Source organism: Capra hircus, chromosome 9, assembly GCF_001704415.2.
Source record: "Capra hircus breed San Clemente chromosome 9, ASM170441v1, whole genome shotgun sequence".
Classification (NCBI taxonomy): domain Eukaryota; kingdom Metazoa; phylum Chordata; class Mammalia; order Artiodactyla; family Bovidae; genus Capra; species Capra hircus.
Window position 1 is genome coordinate 51,229,419 of NC_030816.1, and position 22,224 is coordinate 51,251,642.

The window sequence follows — 22,224 nt, forward strand, 5'->3', positions numbered from 1 at the left end:
AGGGACAACTTAAAATCAACAGGACTTTAGCAAAAGGGGCTGGGGTCATGTGATGAACAGACACTTGAGGCGTCCCCTCCCCGACGCAGTTCCCATCTCCTGGGTCATGATTCCCTTATGTTCCCATAACTGTTTCTTCCCTAGGACTCTGTGGTCCTCTGTTCTTCCGGGAAGGCGAGGATCCCCAAGGGCAAGCAGGAGATTGCATTTTGATAGCAGAGCATTGGTTTCTGCTTCCCGTCAGTTCTGGGTCACCCTGGGTTTCACTCTCAGCAGCTTCACATCCAAGGATGAGTAGGATGAAACCACCGCAGGCTTTGGGGCTCTGGATGGGCCCTGAGCCAGGGCTCTGGGAGGAGCTGGCATGCTTTAACACAAGACACTTTACTCCCAACTTATTCCCTAGCTCCCTTTCCTCACTGTTCGGGGACCAGCTGCTGAGCCAGAGCTATCACCTTGACGTCTGGTATCTTTCCCCAGGGTGATGCTGACAAAAGAGGACCCACTGGCCACCTCCCCCAAAGCCTTCCACTCCCTCTCTATGCATCTCCTGGAAAAAACTCACCTACTGCAGCCACCCACCCATGGGCTCTGGCTGCCAAGGCTGATTTGCTATCTTAGTACTTAACTCAGTGGGTCTCAAACTTTCTATACCCCACACTTGATTTTGCTTCACTTCGAGGGTCATCTGGGAACAGGCCTAGAAGTGCTGACTGGTGGCCCCTCCATCTAAATGAATACTCCCATCCCCATGTTCTCTGACTGTCCCCATCCTCCTTCTTCCTACCCATTCCACTCTGTAGCAGCTTGTTCTGCACATCCGTGGGGTCTTCCCCACAAGGAGTGCCCGTGAGTCACTGGGACCTTTACCTCACTCAGTGCTGGAGCCCCTCGCCTGCCTGGCAGGTGACCCTCGCCAGTACCCACGCTCAAAGGGCAATGTGCATCACGTCCTCATCTGCACGTGTTTCCATGAAGAAAGCAGTACAGTGTCTTCATGTTCCCATGTACCTGTCTTCCTGATTAAACTCAGAATTTCTGAACTTGCCTTTTATCCCATCTCTGAATATCTGCTCATTTTTACTTCTTCCTCTTACCTAAGTGCTTCCCTCTTAAAGGCTGACCTACTTAAAGGTTCTCCCAGTCTTGGGTAATTATCTTTTTCTCTTCTATTCTTAGAACATCATGGTTTCTTCCTATGGTGAAATAAGTCTGCCTTATGAGGTTACAATAACTCATAATAATCTTGCTTAACTGTACAGGTGGTTTTTTTTTTTTTTTAATGAATGTTTCCATAGCTCTTCATGAAAGATTGTCAATGCATCAGCTACCTTGCAGTTTACCATTATACTGCTAGCACTCAGCAACAGCTGAACTTACAGGTTTCCTTTATTTGTCTTGCTTGGTGTCTCCTCCTTGGACTTGAGTGTAAAGCCCTGGAAGTGGTGACCTTGGCTGCCTTTCTGCCTCTCTGCCTGGCAGGGAGAGAGTGTGCTTGGAGGTGTGCAAGGGTCGCCTGAATGCTGTCACTGCCACCCACACTTTCAACACTCAACGGAACATCTACAACCCCAGCTGGACTCCTGACTCTGCATCTCTATGTCTGGCTGCCACGTGGACACTGCCCCCGAGTCTCACAGGCACCCCAAGCTTACTGCGCTCAAGCTCCTGCCTCTGGGATCTCCATCTTGGTCCAAGGTACTGCCCTCTCCCCAGTCAGCTGCAGCCAGAAACCCTGGAGCAGCCGAATCCCTCCCACTTGCTCACTCTCTCTCCTCACCTCCCACCAGCATCTCCCACTTTATTTAAAAGCTCCAGTTCAGCCTACCCCATTGCTCCCACCTGCATGTGGTCCTGGTGCCCCCACCCCAACCCTGCCCCCTAGCCGGGCCTTCAGATGCTACCACTGCTATCTGTAAACCTGAACCTTGCTGCCAGAATCATCTTTCTAAAATGCAAATCTGAACTTGTTGTTCCTGACCTTAAGGGTCCTGAGAGGCTTCCTCTGGGATAAAGTTCAATGTCCTGAGCTCTTTGAGGTCTGGTCTTGCCTTCTCCTGCAGCTTCCCTCAGACACCCACCTCCAGACGGGCCTGGAGGCTCCATCATTCATGAGCAGTGACCTGAACACATTTCTAAACTGAAGCTTCCTCCAGAAGAGGAATGAATGAATAAAACAAAAGCTGTAATGACAGCAAGTCAGTATTTACTAAGTACATGCCACACACCAGCATGATGCAAGGTGATTTTGTGTAGCAAACCTGGTTTTGTGCTGTGACGTCAGTATTATTATTATGCTTGTGTTACAGAGGGGAAAAACTGAGATCTAGAGACATTAAATGAATGGTTCAAGGTCACAAAATTAGTAAGGAGTGGAGCTGGGACCAGAGCCACTTCTGTCTGACTTCAACTTTCTTAACCTCTATCCTTGGCTATAATGGGCTTTGCATAAGACAGTAAGGACTCAAAATAAATTCCTGACTACTCACAGTTTTCTGTGTTTTCACTTATCTTTATCCCTCTGTATGTGATACATGGACTTCCCTGGTGGCTTAGTGGTAAGGAATCCACCTGCAGTGCAGGAGACACAGGAGACATGGGTTCCAACCCTGGGCTGGGAAGATCCCCTGGATGAGGGCATGGCAACCCACTCCAGTATTCTCGCCTGGAGAATTCCATGGACAGAGAAGCCTGACGGGCTACAGTGCATGGGGCTGCAGAGCGGGACCCGACTGAAGCAACTGAGCAGGCATGCATGCGCATATGATACATAATTGCTGACTGATTGATATGTACACAGACAGGGCTCCCTTGGTGGTCCAGCGGTTAAGAATCTGCCTTGCAATGCAAGGGACACTGGTTCAGTCCCTGGCCCTGGAAGATCCCCATGCCACGCAGCAACAAAGCCTATGAGTCACAACTACTGCGCCAGCGCTCTAGATCCAGTGCTCCTCGTCAGGAGAAACCCGCAGTGAGAAGCCCTCACACAAAGATGAGTAGCCCCTGCTCACTGCAACCAGGGAAAGCCCACACACAGCAGTGAAGACCCACCGCAGCCAAAAACAATAATAAAAAAGATATATACATAGATAGGAAGATAGAACATTCCTTTCCCGTGCCAGGCCTTTACTGCCTTATTCAACTAATTACTCTAGCTCCTGAAGGCCAACGGACCTTCTGGAAGAAAGACCCCAAACCCTCAAGGTCCTCCCTGAGTTAGCAGTCCTCCTGCGCTTGATGGTCCCCTCGGGCAGCCCCAGCAGACCCTGCACCTGCCCACTGAGTCGCTTACCACGCAGCACAGTTTTGGGAAGAGAGCAAGGATGCACCATCAAATGAATAAATAAATGAACAGAAAAGTCTCCATCAACTTATTTCTCCTACACACAGCTAATTCTTCCTACAGATACCAAAGCAGAACAATCCCTTTGTAAATCCGTATCTCTAGAAACTCAGCACTTCCACTTTCTGTCCTTGACTTTGCCTGCTCCCTCCTGTTCCCCTGCACCTAACAGAGCTCCACCATTTGTCCACTCTGCAGAGGAAGGATCCTGCAGCTCACCTGAGGACACCTGCTCCCACCACCCTGCCAGCACACAAGAAACTTGTGAGATACACTGCTTCTTCATTCGTTCTTGTTGCTTTTATTAATAACGTGAAAATACCTCGGGAAGAGTCTGCCTAGGAGTAGAATTTAGAGCAATAAAGATACAATGTAACAGAGCCTATAGCCTTTCCTTGTTCCTTTATATCTTACAGAAACTTTGTAGGGCAACCATGTTGTTGCTGTTGAATCTCTAAGTCCTGTTTGACTCTTTTGCAACCCCATGGACTGTAGCATTCTTAGGCATTGCCTTTCTTTGGGATTGGAATGAAAACTGACCTTTTCCAGTCCTGTGGCCACTGCTGAGTTTCCCAAACTTGCTGGCATATTGAGTGCAGCACTTTCACAGCATCATCTTTCAGGATTTGAAATAGCTCAAGTGGAATTCCATCCCCTCTACTAGCTTTGTTCATAGTGATGTTTTCTAAGGCCCACTTAACTTCACATTCCAGGATGTCTGGCTCTAGATCACACCATTGTGATTATCTGGGTCGTGAAGACCTTTTTTGTACGGTTCTATGTATTCTTGCCACCTCTTCTTAATATCTTCTGCTTCTGTTAGGTCCATACCATTTCTGTCCTTTATCAAGCCCATCTTTGCATAAAATGTTCTCTTGGTAGCTCTAATATTCTTGAAGAGATCTCTAGTCTTTCTCATTCTATTGTTTCCTCTACTTCTTTGCATTGATCGCTGAGATAGTCTTTCTTATCTCTCCTTATTATTCTTTGGAACTCTGCATTCAGATGGGTATATCTTTCCTTTACTCCTTTGCTTTTGGCGTCTCATCTTTTCACAGCTATTTGTAAGGACTCCTCGGACAGCCATTTTGCTTTTTTGCATTTCTTTTTCTTGTGGATGGTTTTGATCCCTGTCTCTGTACAATGTAACGAACCTCTGTCCATAGTTCTTCAGGCACTCTGTCTATCAGATCTAGTCCCTTAAACCTATTTCTCACTTCTATTATATAATCATAAGGGATTTGATTTAGGTCATACTTGAATGGCCTAGTGGTTTTCCCTATGTTCTTCAATTTAAGTCTGAATTTGGCTATAAGGAGTTCATGATCTGAGCCACAGTCAGCTCCTGGTCTTGTTTTTGCTGACTGTATAGAGCTTCTCCATCTTTGGCTGCAAAGAATATAGACAATCTGATTTCGATGTTGGCCATTTGGTGATATCCATGTGTAGAGTCGTCTCTTGCATTGTTGGAAGAGGGTATTTACTATGACCAGTGTGTTCTCTTGGCAAAACTCTATTAACCTTTGCCCTGCTTCATTTTGTATTCCAGGACCAAATTTGCCTGTTACTCCAGGTGTTTTTCGACCTCTGGGGGCCGTGAGGAGATACCCCATGTCCAAGGTAAGGAGCAGCAGCTGCGCTTTGCTGGAGCAGCTGTGAAGAAACAACCCACATCCAAGGTAAGAGAAACTCAAGGAAGATGGTAGGCACTGAGAGAGGGCATCAGAGGGCAGACAGACTGAAACCACAATCACAGACAACTAGCCAATCTGATCACATGGACCACAGCCTTGTCTAACTCAATGAAACTAAGCCATGCCATGTAGGGCCACCCAAGATGGATGGGTCATGGTGGAGAGGTCTGACAGACTGTGGTCCACTGGAGAAGGGAATGGCAAGCCACTTCAGAATTCTTTCCTTGAGAAATCGATGAATAGTATGAAAAGGCAAAAAGATAAGGCACTGAAAGATGAACTCCCCAGGTTGGTAGGTGCCCAGTATGCTACTGGAGATCAGTAGAGAAATAATTCCAGAGAGAATGAAGAGATGGAGCCAAAGCAAAAACAACACCCAGTTGCAGATGTGACTGGTGATAGAAGCAAGGTCTGATGCTGTAAAGAGCAATATTGCATAGGAACCTGGAATGTTAGATCCATGAATCAAGGCAAGTTGGAAGTGGTCAAACAGGAGATGGCAAGAGTGAACGTCAACATTCTAGAAATCAGCGAACTAAAATGGACTGGAATGGGTGAATTTAACTCAGATGACCATTATATCTACTACTGCAGGCAGGAATCCCTTAGAAGAAATGGAGTAGCGATCACAGTCAACAGAAAAGTCCGAAATGCAGTATTTGGATGCAATCTTAAAAATGACAGAATGATCTCTGTTCATTTCCAAGGCAAACCATTCAATATCACGGTAATCCAAGTCTATGTCCCGACCAGTAATTTTGAAGCAGCTGAAGTTGAACTGTTCTATGAAGACCTACAAGACCTTTTAGAACTAACACCCAAAAAATATATCCTTTTCATTATAGGGGACTGGAATGCAAAAGTAGAAAGTCAAGAAACAGTCAATTACCATCCTTTAGATACTGAAGTCAGTGGAAAGTACCTAGTATCCACCCAATGAAAACAAATACATGATGTCATAATGCCACAGTCCCCCATCCCTTCCTCTACCTGGGGCAGATGCTGAATAACTGATGGAGTCAGTCTTCCCCACCGAGTTTGAACTGAGTCTCAAAACTCTTCTTTTCCTGGCCCTGCAGGAACTTACTGTCAATTAACTAGAGACAGACACTTGAGATGAAATTGTTCTCCATGTCTGCATGAAGATAATAATGATAAGCGTGAAATCTATTGACTTCCAACAACAGTAAAATAAAAGTTCAGAGAGGAACATGTGCTAGAGGAAATGATTTCACATCCTTCCCGACTTTTCTCTCTTTTACCATGTTTGTTCCACAGAGTGCAGATGGAACCTGCAACTGAATCCAGCTGTCACCTAACAAGGCGTGCCTGACCATCTTGTCCTGTGAGGCCTCATGCCCACGGCCAGTCTTTTTTCTTTCTCAAAGCTTTTCCTAAGAGAAGCTGCTATTTCTTCATTTATTTCCTTCATCAATAAACACATGCTCTCAGTGGTGTTGAGTAAATGAATGAACAAGAACAAATAAGAACACTCCTTGGGGTGAGAGTGAGAGAAACAAAGCCCTTGGCGTTGGAGTGGGTGGCACTGGGGGCTGACACAGGGAAGAGGCCCCAAATCTGAGTCTTCTGCTCTTTCTTCATGGTCTTCAGGAGGGGACATGAAGGTCGGTGGCCATCAGCTGGCCTTCTATAAAGATCTCCCATTATGCCAGAATTGGAGAAGGAAATGGCAACTCACTCCATTGTTCTTGCTTGTAGAATCCCATGGACAGAGGAGCCCGGTCCATGGCGTCACAGAGAGACGGACACAACTGAGTGACTAACGCTTATTATGACAGAATATTTAGTCTTTATGGAGAAATCTCCCATTTTCTGAATCCTCCAGTTACGAGTGACTGATCAGAGCCGTTTCTCTCTGTTGTTGAAGCCTGCATTAATTGGTGGATAAAGGAGATGCGGTACATATATACAAGGGAACATTACTCGGCCACAAAGAGAACGAAATGATGGCATCTGCATCAAAGTGGACGGACCTCGGGATTATCATACTAGGGAAGTAAGTCAGACAGAGAAAGGCAAATATTGTACTGTATCACTTATAGGTGTAATCTACAGTATGATACGGATAAACTTAATTATGAAACAGACTCATGGACAAAGAGAGTTGTGTTTGCCAAGGTGTAAGGAGGGTGGAGGAAGGATGGACTGGGAGTTTGGGTTAGCAGATGCAAATTATTCTATACAGAATGGATAAACAACAAGTTCCTACTGTATAGCACAGGGAACTATATTCCATATCCTGTGGTAAACCATTATGGAAAAGAATAGGAAAAAGAATGTACACTTTGAATGAATCACTTTGCTGTACAGTAGAAATTAATTCAACGTTGTAAATCAATAAAGTAAATTTGAAAAAAAAGAATATGCATTAATCAAGTCCTATAATCTATTTAAAATGGACTTCTCTAGTAGCCCAGTGGTTAAGAATCCATGCCCAATGCAGGGGGCCCAGGTTCGATCTTTGGTCAGGAACTTGATCCCATCTGACAAACACACTTGGCACAGCCAAATAAATAAATAAAAAATAAATGTAGCTACCACAGGGGAAATGCTCAGTAAATATCTACTGGATGAAAAAACAACTTGATAAATGATTGGTGAGGAGGAGGAAAAAAGAGACTGAATGCCCAAGGCTGGGGTTACTGGTCCTCAGTCCCTGGGTGGTGTTCCCAGCAGCTTCTTCTCTGTAGCCTGTACCTGTATTGGCCTGTCTTTGTGGGCTGCGGTGGGAAAAAGGTTCAGACACAGTGCCTCTGGGTTCCGGCACCAGACTGATAAAAGAGTTCTGTTCTGAAAGCCACAGCAGCCACATAGTGATAATTTTCACAGAACACAGAGCCACAAAAAGGCAAGCGAGCAGCAAAACCCAGAGAGAGAGAGAGTCTCACAGGCCAAGAACATGCCAGGCCTCCCTGAATAAAGCAAGCTGTGCGGCGGTGGTCACGGTGGCCCAGCTCTGACTAGTGTCTAATGCTACATCTTTGGTTGGTTTGCGTCAACCCGCAGCAGTATTTTTATTTCAAATGTTACCAGGAAACGTAGATTTTTTCCCCAAGTTTGAAATGACATCCCCCACCCCAATTTCAGGCCAGCCCAGCTTGAACCCAGGAGAGGGGGTTACAGACACTGAAACTGGGTTGGTGGTAGGGCAGAGACCTGGGCTCCTGTTGCAGGAGATGTTGCATGGAATTGCCTGGGAGAAACCTGGTGCTCACTGCCCCCTCCATACCCTACCCATGGATCCCTGCTCGGCACAGTCTGCTGGGCAGGCAGTCCCCACCATTCAGCCAGCAGAACACGTGCCTCAATAACCCATGAAGGTTACTGTGAGGATGCATGTGGTTCCAGGTGCTAGCAAAGAGCAATCCCCAGTATAGCACGGGGCAGACCTCCCCTCCCACTCAGGCCTCCCTTCCTGGCGACTCAGCCAGGAAACCCCTTTGTTTCTGCTCCTGCAACATCCCCTCCAGGGGTCCCCTCCTCCAGGCACTCCCACTGCCCCACTTGGTCTCATCGCTTCTCACCTAGACATTTCGAGACCCTCTGAGCCAGTCTCTGGCTTCAGACCTCCTGCCCACTGCCGAGGGGCCACCAGAATGCACGTCCCCAAACACCCAGCCCACTGCTTCCAGCCCTGCTGGGTGTCTCTGCAAGGCTCCCCCCTTCCTACTGAAATCGTCCTGCTCAGATGCTAAACCAGCCGCTCTCTGATCTCCCTGAGTTGTCTCATTTTTTTTTCTGCCTGACCAGGCACCTTCGGTTCCAGGAACACGAAGCCACCTGCATGTAAGAACTACCTCAGCCGCAGCTCAAGTGTGTGTGAGAAGGCTTCAGCGGCACCGCCACCGCAGACCGCCCTCTTGTCACATCTATTCACACTCCGCTGCCGCTGTCTGTCCATGTCTTTCTCCTCTTTCTCCTGGAGGCAGGAGCGATGTCAATTGTCCCACGGTCCTTGCTAATGCCAGATGAGTGCCTGGCACCAGCGGCTCAGCAGGTGTTTACTGAAGGAATAATAAAAACACCCACCCCACCTGCTCCTTTCAAATAGGTTCCATTTTCATGTCTGATTTGGTAGGTGAGCCACTGAAGCTGTTCAAGAACAGGATATAAAAACACACTTGATAAAGAGTAGTTAAGCAGCAGCAGTAGTGTTAATCGCTCAGTCATGACTAACTTTTTGTGACCCCCACGGACTGTAGCCCACCAGACTCCTCTGTCTATGGGATTCTCCAGGCAAGAATACTAGAGTGGATTGCCATTCCCTTCTCCAGAGGATCTTCCCGACCCAGGAATTAAATCTGGGTCTCCTGCATTGCAGGCAGATTCTTTACCATGTGAGCCACCAGGGAAGTTGTAAAACAAGAGAAACCAAACTGCTTGGAAGAAGGTGAATCAGACAATAAGCTTGGAAGCTTAGCTGACTGCATCACGATTCACAGCTCAGTCTGGTTCTCTTTTTCACTTCCTGTGTCTTCATTTATATTTCTATTAATATCTTACTGACACTTGCTTGTGAATAGATTTTTTTAAAGTTTTTTTAACTGTTCAGTGTCTTGCGTGTGCACATATGAATGTTATATAGATTTCATGAAGGCAGTTAGCAAGAAAAAGGAATTTTTAAAAATCTCTTTCTATTGGGAATCTGCCAAGGAGACCAACCACTTATACAGTATCTGAATTTACAAAGGGGGCATTTCACAGCCCCCTGCTTGGTCCATAAAGGACTGAGAAAATTACCAATGAATTTGACATAGGGGAATTTCAAGAAAGAGAAAAAAATACATGACAGAAAGAAATATTAATAGCTAAGACTTTCATGCTACATGGCTAAGCCCTGTTCATACATTAACTTATTTAATTCTTACAATGCTGTGAGATAAGTACTAATTACTTGTCCTTTTCAGAGATGGGAAACCTGAGGCATGGGGCTTCCACAACTAACAAGAGGCATAGCTGGGACTGGAAAAAAGCAAGGCTTTCGCATCTGGGACCTTAACTATCCTGCCAAACTGCTCCTAATACAAGCACCTGTAAAGCATAATGGAAAGGATATAAAAAAAATTAATCTGTATATATACACATGTATGTGTATGTATAACTGAATCATTTTGCTGTACAGCAGTAATTAAAAACATTGTAAATCAGCTGTGTGCTTATTTGCTCAGTGGTGTCTGACTCTTTGCAACCCTATGGACTATAGCCTTGCCAGGCTCCTCTGTCCATGGGGATTCTCCAGGCAAGAATACTGGAGTGGGTTGTCATGCCCTCCTCCAGGGGATCTTCCCAACCCAGGGATAAAATGCAGGTCTCCTGCATCGCAGGCAGATTTTTACCATCTGAGTCACTGGGGAAGACCCAAATCAGCTATAAAACTAATAAAACTAATAAAAAAATCAAGTTATTGTATTTGGGATGGATAAACAGCAAGGTCCTCCTGTATGGCACAGAGAACTATGTTCAAGATCCTATGACAGGGCCTTCCCTGGAGGCTCAGTGGTAAGGAATCTGCCTGCCAATGCAGGAGACACAGGTTCCATTCCAAGATCCCACATGCCGTGGAGTGACTAAGCCTGGGGGCCACAACTACTGAAGTCCGTGCACCCTAAAGCCCATACTCTGCAACAAGAGAAGCCACCACAATGAGAAACCTGCACACCACAGCTAGAGAGTAGTCCCCAGTTGCTGCAACTAGAGAAAAGTCTGAACAGCAACAAAGACACATAATAGCCAAAAGTAAATAAATAAAATCATAAAAGATACAGTAAGGTCTCTGACTTCTGCAAATAGCCTTTAAAAAAGATCCTATGATAAACCATACTGGAAAAGAGTATGTTAAAAAAAAAAGACAAGCATCTGGAGAGGGATGAGTATCATTAAACAACCCTCTGGTTTCTTCCAGGTTTCCATAGTGCTGAGTAACACAGCACTGGTCTTTGCCCTTAGGAAGGGTTAGGCAGACAGGGAGAGAGCATGAAATAAACACACCCATCCATGCATTCATAAAGCAAGTGGGAACCACAGGCAGAGATGTGTGTGAGAGAGCCTGACAGAGATGCAGGCTCGCCCTGACAGTTAAGGATGGACGGGGCTCCAAGAGTGAGCTTCACCTTCGAGGCACTCGTCAGGGAAAGCTCACAGGCCAATGACATCAGCTGTAGTAACAAATGTGGGGATGGAGACATGAAAGCTGAGGCAGAAAAGTTCCAAATAAGAAAAGAGGCTTAAATCCAGGTAGAAGAAAAACAACGGAAAGCGAATTAAGAGCAGCACGGGATGCATGATGCAGAATTTTGGTTTTAATCCGCAGAAATCGATTGTAACAACATCAAAGAGCCGTGTGTCAGAAATTTGCAACACGTGAATCCAGTTAGTCACTTAGACTCTAGCTCATCCCATGAAGAAGGCTGTGGGACACCCTATAGTTTAAGGATTAGAGGAAATTCTGGTCTGTCACTCAACAGGGCTTAGTTGCCAATCACTCAGGGAGACTCAGCAACAACCATTAGCAGGGAAGATTACAAGGTAGGCGTCGTGGCTTCTTCTGGTGTTGGGTTGTGCTTCACATCCCCAGTCTTAGTCCCTGGCAGATGAATGTGGTGTCTGACTGAATGGCAGAAAAGATTCCTGAGCTCAGCCCAGTCCACTCACAACTCAGTGTCTGTTGAATGAATGAACAAACAAGTACTGAACAGACAGCATTTTATATTAATTCTCTGACCACGCAAAATACCCAAAGCAACATTACCTCTAGAAATACCTGCTCAACTAATTGGGTTCCAGGAAGGTTTCACTACTGTGCTGGTCAAAAGGCTTATTCGTTTTCCCCACAAGATGGCTCAAGCAGTGCTTAGATGTTTTTAGCTTCATTCAAAACAATTTTGTTTGTATTGTGACAGCTGTCATATCAGTGTGCATTTTTAAAAGACTTATCTAAACTGGTGAATTTTTGTGTAGCCATTTTAATTTTGAGGATATTATCTTTGGCGTATTATGCTTTGTTATTTCACAAAAGGTGAAAGTGCAATTGAAATGCAAACAAAGATTTATTTAGTGTATGGAGAAGATACTGTGACTGATTGAATGTGTCAAAAGTGGTTTGTGAAGTTCTGAGCTGGAGATTTCTCACTGGATGATGTTCCACAGTCAGGTAGACCAATTGAAGCTGATAGAGAGTAAATCGAGACATTGAGAACAATCACCATTATACCACGCAGGAGATAGCTGACATATTCAAAATATCCAAATCAATCATTGAAAATCATTTGTACCAGCTTGCTTATGTTAATTGCTTTGATGTTCGTGTTCCACATAAGTGAAAAAATTTCCTTGATCTTATTTCCACATGCCATTCTCTACTGAAATGTAAGATGTTCCATTTTCAAAACAAATTGTGATGTACAATGAAAAGTGGTTACTGCACAATAACGTGGAATGGAAGAGATTGTGGGGCAATTGAAATGAACCGCCACCAACCACACCAAAGGTCAGTCAATCTTCTTTTAAAGGAGGTGATATTGTGTATATGGTGGGATTGGAAGAGTCTTCTATTAGGATAAAACCTTCCAGGAAAAATAAAAAAATTAATTCCAACTAGTACTTCTCCCAATTAGACCAATTGAAGGTAGCATTCGATGACAAGCATCCAGAATTAGTCAACAGAAAACGCATAATCTTCCATCAGGATAATGCAAGACTGTATGTTTCTTTGATGACAGGCAAAAACTGTTACAGTTGGGCTGCAAAGTTCTGATTCCTCCACCACATCCAGACATAGCATTTACAGATTTCCATTTATTTTGGAGCAACCCCACATCCAAGAAGCGGTGGCTGTACAGGCGCAGGAGGGCCGAGAGGAGCTACTCCTTGTTCAAGGTCAGGAGGGGTGGCTGTGAGGATATACCCCTAATCCAAGATAAGGAGAAGCGGCTGCACTTTACTGGAGCAGCAGTGAAGAGATACCCCATGTCCAAGGTAAGAGAAACGCAAGTAAGACGGTAGGTGTTGCGAGAGGCATCAGAGGGCAGACACACAAACCATAATCACAGAAAACTAGTCAATCTAGTTGATCACACGGACAACAGCCTCGTCTAACTTAATGAAACTAAGCCATGCGGTGTAGGGCCACCCAAGACGGGCGGGTCATGGTGGAGAGGTCTGACAGAATGCGGTCCACTAGAGAAGGGAATGGCAAACCACTTCAGTATTCTTGCCTTGAGAACCCCATGAACAGTATGAAAAGGCAAACTGATAGGATACTGAAAGAGGAACTCCCCAGGTTGGTAGATGCCCAATATGCTACTGGAGATCAGTGGAGAAAAAACTCCAGAAAGAATGAAGGGATGAAGCCAAAGCAAAAACAATACCCAGCTGTGGATGTGACTGGTGATAGAAGCAAGGTCCGATGCTGTAAAGAGCAATATTGCATAGGAACCTGGAACATCAGGTCCATGAATCAAGGCAAATTGGAAGTGGTCAAACAGGAGATGGCAAGGGTGAACATCGACGTTCTAGGAATCAGCAAACTAAAATGGACTGGAATGGGTGAATTTAACTCAGATGACCATTATATCTACTACTGCGGGCAGGAATCCCTTAGAAGAAATGGAGTAGCCATCATGGTCAACAAAATAATCCGAAATGCAGTACTTGGATGCAATCATAAAAATGACAGAATAATCTCTGTTAGTTACCGAGGCAAATCATTCAATATCACAGTAATCAAAGTCTATGCCCCAACCAGTAACATTGAAGAAGCTGAAGTTGAACTGTTCTATGAAGACCTACAAGACCTTTTAGAGCTAACACCCAAAAAAGATGTCCTTTTCATCATAGGAGACTGGAATGCAAAAGTAGGAAGTCAAGAAACACCTGGGGTAACGGGCAAATTTAGCCTTGCGATACAGAATGAAGCAGGGCAAAGGCTAATAGAGTTTTGCCAAGAAAATGCACTGGTCATAGCAAACACCCTCTTCCAACAACACAAGAGAAGACTCTACACATGGACATCACCAGATGGTCAACACTGAAATCAGACTGATTATATTCTTTGCGGCCAAAGATGGAGAAGCTCTATACAGTTAGCAAAAACAAGACCAGGAGCTGACTGTGGCTCAGATAATAAACATCTTATTGCCAAATTCAGACTTAAATTGAAGAAAGTAGGGAAAACCGCTAGACCATTCAGGTATGACCCAAATCAAATCCCTTATGATTATACAGTAGAAGTGAGAAATAGATTTAAGGGACTAGATTTGATAGATAGAGTGCCTGAGGAACTATGGAATGAGGTTCATGACATTGTACAGGAGACAGGGATCAAGAGCATCCCCATGGAAAAGAAATGCAAAAAAGCAAAATGGCTGTCTGGGGAGGCCTTACAAATAGCTGTGAAAAGAAGAGAAGTGAAAAGCCAAGGAGAAAAGGAAAGATGTAAGCATCTGAATGCAGAGTTCCAAAGAATAACAAGGAGAGAAAAGAAAGCCTTCCTCAGCGATCAATGCAAAGAAATAGAGGAAAACAACAGAATGGGAAAGACTAGAGATCTCTTCAAGAAAATTAGAGATATCAAGGGAACATTTCATGCAAAGATGGGCTTGATAAAGGACAGAAATGGCATGGACCTAACAGAAGCAGAAGACATTAAGAAGAGGTGGCAAGAATACACAGAACTGTACAAAAAAGGTCTTCACGACCCAGATAATCACAATGGTGTGATCACTCACCTATAGCCAGACATCCTGGAATGTGAACAAATAGGACTTAGAAAGCATCACTATGAACAAAGCTAGTGGAGGTGATGGAATTCCACTTGAGCTATTTCAAATCCTGGAAGATGATGCTGTGAAAGTGTTGCACTCAATATGCCAGCAAATTTGGAAAACTCAGCAGTGGCCACAGGACTGGAAAAGGTCAGTTCTCATTCCAATCCCAAAGAAAGGCAATGCCAAAGAATGCTCAAACTACCGCGCAATGGCGCTTATCTCACATGCTAGTAAAGTAATGCTCAAAATTCTCCAAGCCAGGCTTCAGCAATACGTGAACCGTGCACTTTCAGATGTTCAAGCTGCTTTTAGAAAAGGCAGAGGAACCAGAGATCAAACTGCCACCATCCACTGGATCATCGAAAAAGCAAGAGAGTTCCAGAAAAACATCTATTTCTGCTTTATTGACTATGCCAAAGCCTTTGACTGTGTGGATCACAATAAACTATGGAAAACTGTGAAAGAGATGAGAATACCAGACCTACCTGACCTGCCTCTTGAGAAATCTGTATGCAGGTCAGGAAGCAAGAGTTAGAACTGGACATGGAACAATAGACTGGTTCCAAATAGGAAAGGAGTAGGTCAAAGCTGTATGTTGTCACCCTGCTTATTTAACTTATATGCAGAGTACATGATGAGAAATGCTGGGCTGGAGGAAGCACAAGCTGGAATCAAGATTGCCGGGAGAAATATCAATAACCTCAGATATGCAGATGACACCACCCTTATGGCAAAAAGCGAAGAGGAACTAAAAAGCCTCTTGATGAAAGTGAAAGAAGAGAGTGAAAAAGTTGGCTTAAAGCTCAGCATTCAGAAAACGAAGATCATGACATCTGGTCCCATCACTCATGGCAAATAGATGGGGAAACAGTGGAAACAGTGTCAGACTTTATTTTCTTGGGCTCCAAAATCACTGCAGATGGTGACTGCAGCCATGAAATTAAAAGACCCTTACTCCTTGGAAGAAAAGTTATGACCAATCTAGATAGCATATTGAAAAGCAGAGACACTACTTTGCCAACAAAGGTCTGTCTAGTCGAGGCTATGGTTTTTCCAGTGGTCATGTATGGATGTGAGAGTTGGACTGTTAAGAAAGCTGAGCGCCAAAGAATTGATGCCTTGAACTGTGGTTTTGGAGAAGACTCTTGAGAGTCCCGTGGACTGCAAGGAGATCCAACCAGTCCCTTCTAAAGGAGATCAGTCCTGGGTGTTCTTTGGAAGGAATGATGCTAAAGTTGAAACTCCAGTACTTTGGCCACCTCATGTGAAGAGTTGACTCATTGGAAAATACTCTGAGGCTGGGAGGGATTAGGGGCAGAAGGAGAAGGGGACAACAAAGGAGAGATGGCTGGATGGCATCACTGACTTAATGGACATGAGTCTGGGTGAACTCTGGGAGTTGGTGATGGACAGGGAGGCCTGGCGTGCTGTGATTCATGGGATCGCAAAGAGTCGGACACTACTGAGCGACTGAGCTGAACTGAACTGATTTATTTTGGTCTTTACAAAATGCTCTGAGTGGAAAAATTTCAATTTTCTGGAAGACTGTAAAAGGTACCTAGAACAGTTCTTTGCTCAAAAACATAAAACATTTTGAGAAGACAGAATTATAAAGTTGCCTGAAAAATGGCAGAAGGTAGTAGAACAAAATGATGAACTACACTGTTCAATAGAGTTCTTTGTGAAAATGAAGAATGTCTTTTAGTTTTATTTAAAAACCAAACAAACTCTTTGGCTAACCCAGTACATCTCTGAGGAGCTAGGAGGCTCCAGCTTATTTTTGGATTTTTTATAGAGCCAACTTGAGAAGGAAATGGCAACCCACTCTCGTATTCTTGCCTGGAGAATCTCAATGGACAGAGGAGCCTTGCAGGCTATAGTCCATGAGGTCACAAGTGTCGGACATGACTTAGTGACTAAAGCATAAAGCCAACTGTTCAGGTGAAGGAAAAGAAGTGTCAGGAGGATTTGCAAGTTCTGGTTATATAGCTGAAGAACAGACAGGGAGGGTGTTTACACAGCATCCAGATGTTTTTGTGAGTGAAGCAGGGAAAGCTGCCAATCTGTTGTGTGACTAGTCTGATTCTTCTCCCATTTTCAGTTAAGAAAACACAGATGTTAGGACAAGATGAGCTCAGAAGCTGCTGCTGCTTCCTTTCCTCCATGCCTGAGGCTGGTCTCACCCAGACCAGCCCTGATGTGGAACTCAGACTGAAACAGAGGAAGCAGAGGTTGGGGACAACAGCCACAGGATGGGGTTGGGGCTGTTCACACATGTCACTGAGACCCGAGGATCCACAATCCATAGACGTGCACAACTTTCAGGGTCTGAGCTCTAGGGATAACCACCAACTTTCCATGCTTTCTATGCTTCAAGAACTTCCTTGGTGCCTCAGACAGTAAACCGTCTGCCTGCAACGGGGGAGACCTGGGCTCAATCTCTGGGTTGGGAAGGTCTCCTGGAGAAGGAAATGGCATGCCACTCCAGTATTTTTGCCTGGAAAATCCCATGGATCAAGGAGCCTGGTAGGCCATAGTCAGTCCATGGGATCGCAAAGAGTCGGACACGACTGAGCAACTTCACTTTCACTTCTATGCTTTAATAAAACAAAACAACAAAACACTGCCACCAGGTATCTCTTTCAAGCTTTCCAAACCAGCACTACTAGTCTGTCTTCCCAGAACATGCTGCTTTGTTATTGAAGATAAAGTAACTCTGTTTCCTTGGTATGAGAGACTTTGTAAGCACTTGAATACCAGGTGACTTTGTCACTGATGATAAAGTAATTCAGTTTCCTTGGTATGAGAGACTATGTAAGCACTTGAATACAAGGTGACTTCCCTATTTGCTTATGGATTGCTCTTCTGAGAGGAGGGGAAACACACCCGCTGTGGATCTGGACATATGTGGACATATGTTCATATACCTGAGCATTGTCTTCTGCAGATGGGATCTGTAGTTGGAGAAACCTGGTGCACAGGTGTTAGCATTTCCATCATTTTTGCTTTGTTTTGCTTCTCCCTGCTCACCAGCCTTCATAGGTCTTACCCAGCCTCTCTATGTGGTTAAGAAGGGCTCAGATGGGCACGATCCCCTCACTGAACGGTAAGTTTCCCTCTGGCAGGTCTTGTTTACTGTCTAAAGTACTCAGCACAGAGTCTGGCACAGGCTTGGTTGTTTAGTCGCCAAGTTATATCCGACTCTTGTGACCCCATGTACTGTACCCTGCTAGGCTCCTCCGTCCAGGGGATTCTCCAGGCAAGAATACTGGAGTGGGTTGCCACTGCCTTCTCCAGGGGATCTTCTCAACCCAGGAATCGAACCCGGGTCTCCTGCATTGCAGGCAGATTCTTTACCAATTGAGCTGCAAAGGAAGCCCGTTAAGTGAAATTCAGTCAGTTGTGTCCGACTCCTTGTGACCCTATGGGCTGTAGCCCCCGCCAGGCTCCTCTGTCCATGGAATTCTCCAGGCCAGAAGACTGGAGTGGGTACTGTTCCCTTCTCCAGGGGATCTTCCCAACCCAGGGACTAAATCCAGGTCTTCAGCATTGCAGGTGGATTCTTTACCATCTGAGCCACCAGAGGAGCCCCTAGTGAATATCCGTGGACTGAAAAAGTAAGTAAACCTCACAGAAAACAGACTTGAAACTGGGTTCATCACCCTTCCATTTTGGCCATCATTTTCTATTACAAAACAGATAACCCTCCATCTAAAATCCTGGGAACCTCTTTGTCTGGAAGCAGTAGCCACCTGGAGGTACCTGGGGGAAGACCCAAGCCATCCCTCCAAAAGAAAATAGCTTCTATGAAAGGAACTGTGGAGGAGAAACAAGAGTCATCAGGCCAACTTAGACCCATGCGTACTATTAAGTCCTGGGACCAGTCGAGCTGTGTTGGCAGATTAGAAGCAAGACATAGAGCTGGGCAGGGCCTGAGGCACTGAGAAATGACACGGGCAGACCACCCCCTCCAAATCCCTTGTTTTATAGATGAGGAATCCACTGCCCAAACTCACATAGCTAGAAGCTGGAAAAGCCAAGAAGTGAAACCTGAGTGTCCTGAGGTCCTATCCAGATCTCTTTCTACTGCTTCTCTCTGCCACAACCCCATGGGCACAAGCATGGCCACTAAGTCAGGAAAAGCCTGGAAATAGGAGGCTTTAGCTGTCAGGGGGTAATCTTACTACACCTCTGCACTCTTGAGGTGCAATGTCAAACACCGCTGACTCGCCCTGTGTCCCGGACTTGAACCCTCTTAGTCATCTTTTGATTATAAGCTCTTCTGAGCCACCTCTGCCAACAGAAGGTGAGTACAGCCAGCACTTACTGACCCCTGATTGTGGCTGGCACTGTGCAAAGAAGTTTACACCCACTATCATCTCCTTTAATATTCATTTAAAAATATTTATTTATTTATTTGGCTGTGCTGAGTCTTTGTTGTAGCATGCAGGATCTTTAGTTGTGACATGTGGGATCTAGTTCCCTGACCAGGGATCAAACCCGAGTCTCCTGCATTGGGAGAGTGGAGTTTTAGCCACTGCACCACCAGGGAAGTCTCTGTCATCTCCTTTAAACCCTACAACAACCTATGGGGAGAAGACCATGATCACACTCACATTACACCTGTGGAAAGAAAACATCCAGGAGATTCAAGAACCCGCTCACACTCCATAGATTTTAAGTGGCAGGGAGGGGACCTGATCCCAGATAGTCACCCTAAATTCACCCTCCTAGCCCTGTGCCATGCTGCCTGCCTACTGAAAATGGCGCTGGTGGATTCAGCCTTTCTTTCCCCATCACCATAGTTCTGACCTGGAGTGCCCCTAAAACCGAATTCTCTTCCAAGTTAATGATTAATCTCTCTATTCAAAACTTTATTCACTTCCTGTCCCCACTGACCTCAACCACGGGTTTATAGAACAGTAATCAACCAGCGTTGGAGGAACCACTGTTGTAGATTTCATCATTAACATACAATTTCAGGTTGCTCTTCTAATAGGCCCCCAAGTCACAGACCACCTGGCCTGAGAATCCTAAACCAGAGACTTACTGGCTCCCGAAACTGTGACTGAGAAACGTCACAAAATGATGATGAATTTCAGTTTCTTTGTTCTTTCCCTTTAAAAACACCCTCAACTCAAAACCCAAGTGGGAGTGGATCTGAGTCTCTCTCTTACTCCCTTGCTCGGCGCCCTGCAATACTTACTTTGCCACAAATGCCTGCTGTTAAGATGCCAGCTTTCTGCACTGCAGCCATACAAGCCCTTTGCCCAGTTTCAGTCTGTCTTCATCTCTCGTCTAGACTATACCGTCCAGCCCCTTCTCCCTTCCTCTTTTCTGGTATCTTTGCCCTCCCATCCATTTCTATTCATTCTTCCAAAACTGTGATTTCCCTCTGTGGCTGAGAAGTGTTTTCTCATATCAGCTAATTGTCCAGGTCTCTGAGGTTACCAACTGGGTGTCCAACAATTCAGTTCCATACTGACACTATCTACCTGGGGCTTCCTAGGTGGTGTTAGTGGTAAAGAAACCACCTGCCAATGTAGGAGACTCAGGAGACACGGGTTCGATCCCTGGGTTGGGAAAATCCCTTCCAGTAAAACCCACTCCAGTATTCTTGCCTGGAGAATCCCATGGACAGAGGAGCCTGGAGGGTTACAGTCATGGGATTACAAAGAGTAGGACACGACTGAAGCGACTTAGCGCGCACACACTGTCTACCAGGAGTGAACATTAAATCACAGATTCTGGGTTCAGAGCCACAGGCCTGCCCCCACTTCAGATGCCAGTTGCAGGTCTTGGGTCACTTGTACTTGTAATACATCAGCTGTAAATCAGGGATTCCCACAAGACCCTACACAGTTTTGATAATTTGCTAGAAAAACTCACAGAACTCAGGAAAGTACTTTGCTTTTACGGTTACTGGTGTAGTATAAAGGCTGCAACTCAGGGACAGCCAAGTGGGAGACATGCATGGGGCAAGGTGTGCAAGCAGAACGGTGCACAGGGCTTCCCTGCTCTCTCTGGGCACACCACCGTGCCACCACTTCAGTGTGTTCACCATTTAGGACTTTTTAGGATGGTTTCAATCACACTGACATAATTGATCAAATCCCTGACTGCTGGTGATCAGCTCAGTCTCTGGGTCCCTGCCTCTCCCCAGAGGTTAATAGTTCCTACTCTCTAATCTCACTCTGAAGACGCCTAGGAGTCTCCAGCCATCAGTCATCTCATTGACACATAGAAGACACTGATCACGTATCCCCAAGAGTTTGGGGAGCTATGTGCCAGGAACTGCAGACAAAGACAAAATATTTAATTTTTATTAACCACAATTCCTCCACTCAGACACCTCCAGTGACTCCCCATGACAATAGAGCAGAGCCCCATTTTCTCAGGGTGGCCTGTAAGCTGCATGCGATCCCACCTCTCCTGATTCCTGCCACCCTGCTCTGGTCCAGGCTGGTCCATCTTACAGATTCCTGCTTCTGCACCTTTGCCTCATCCTCCCATCCCTCCACTGAATTGAAATGGAATAAAAATATTTCTCAGGTCACCACTGGTTTAGAGATGTGAGGACCCTCAGACTTTACAGATGAGGAATTGATGGCTCAAAGAGCTGAATGGCATATTCCCAGTTACAGATTCACCATCTCTCAAAGGCAGAGAGAACAGTACTCATGTCTGAATTCCAATGATGAGTGCTGGGGATGACAAGCTTCAAACTGCCGAAATCTTATGTAAAATTTCAAAAGCACAAACCATAAGACAAAAAAAAAAAATTAATTTGATTATACCAAGTGGAGGATTTCTGTTCAATGAAAAGACACTAAAAAATGGAGTATTTTCTGCCATATCAGTAAACAAGGATGTCACAGTCATCAGAGATGGCAGCCCTCAATATGGGCCCTAGGGGAATTCGAGAAGGAGATGAATACCAGCTATCTAACAGCCATCAGACTGCAGCCACTCCCTAGGGTGAGCCCTGAGGAAGATCAGGATATGAAAACACACATACTGGCCCCAGATATTAGAGGTACACATCAAAGGAATGACTTCAATGAGCCAGACTCTTGCAACTTTCCATACATAGAAAAGCACTACAATCGTTAACTTGGGATATTTAGTCTTCTTTAACTGACGTAACTCTTTTGATGTTCAGACTATCTACTATTTTGATGTTGCAAAACTGTATAAAGCACTACACTCCTTAATATAAAACTATATAGCACTACACTCGTTATATAAAACTATATAAACCACTACAATCCTTAACTTGGGATATTTAGTCTTCTTTAACTGGCATAACTCTTTTGATGTTCAGACTATCTACTATTTTGATGTTGCAAAACTATACAACCAGGCTCCTCCCCTTGCCTCCTTGAGGCAGTTCTCTCAGGGT

General features: G+C 45.1%; 1 protein-coding gene across 1 annotated transcript in view; it reads right to left on the reverse strand.

The window, feature by feature from the left end:
• The window catches only part of NT5E (5'-nucleotidase ecto), a 65,920-nt gene that overhangs the window by 37,913 nt on the left and 5,783 nt on the right, over window positions 1-22,224 (reverse strand). The window lies entirely within an intron of this gene.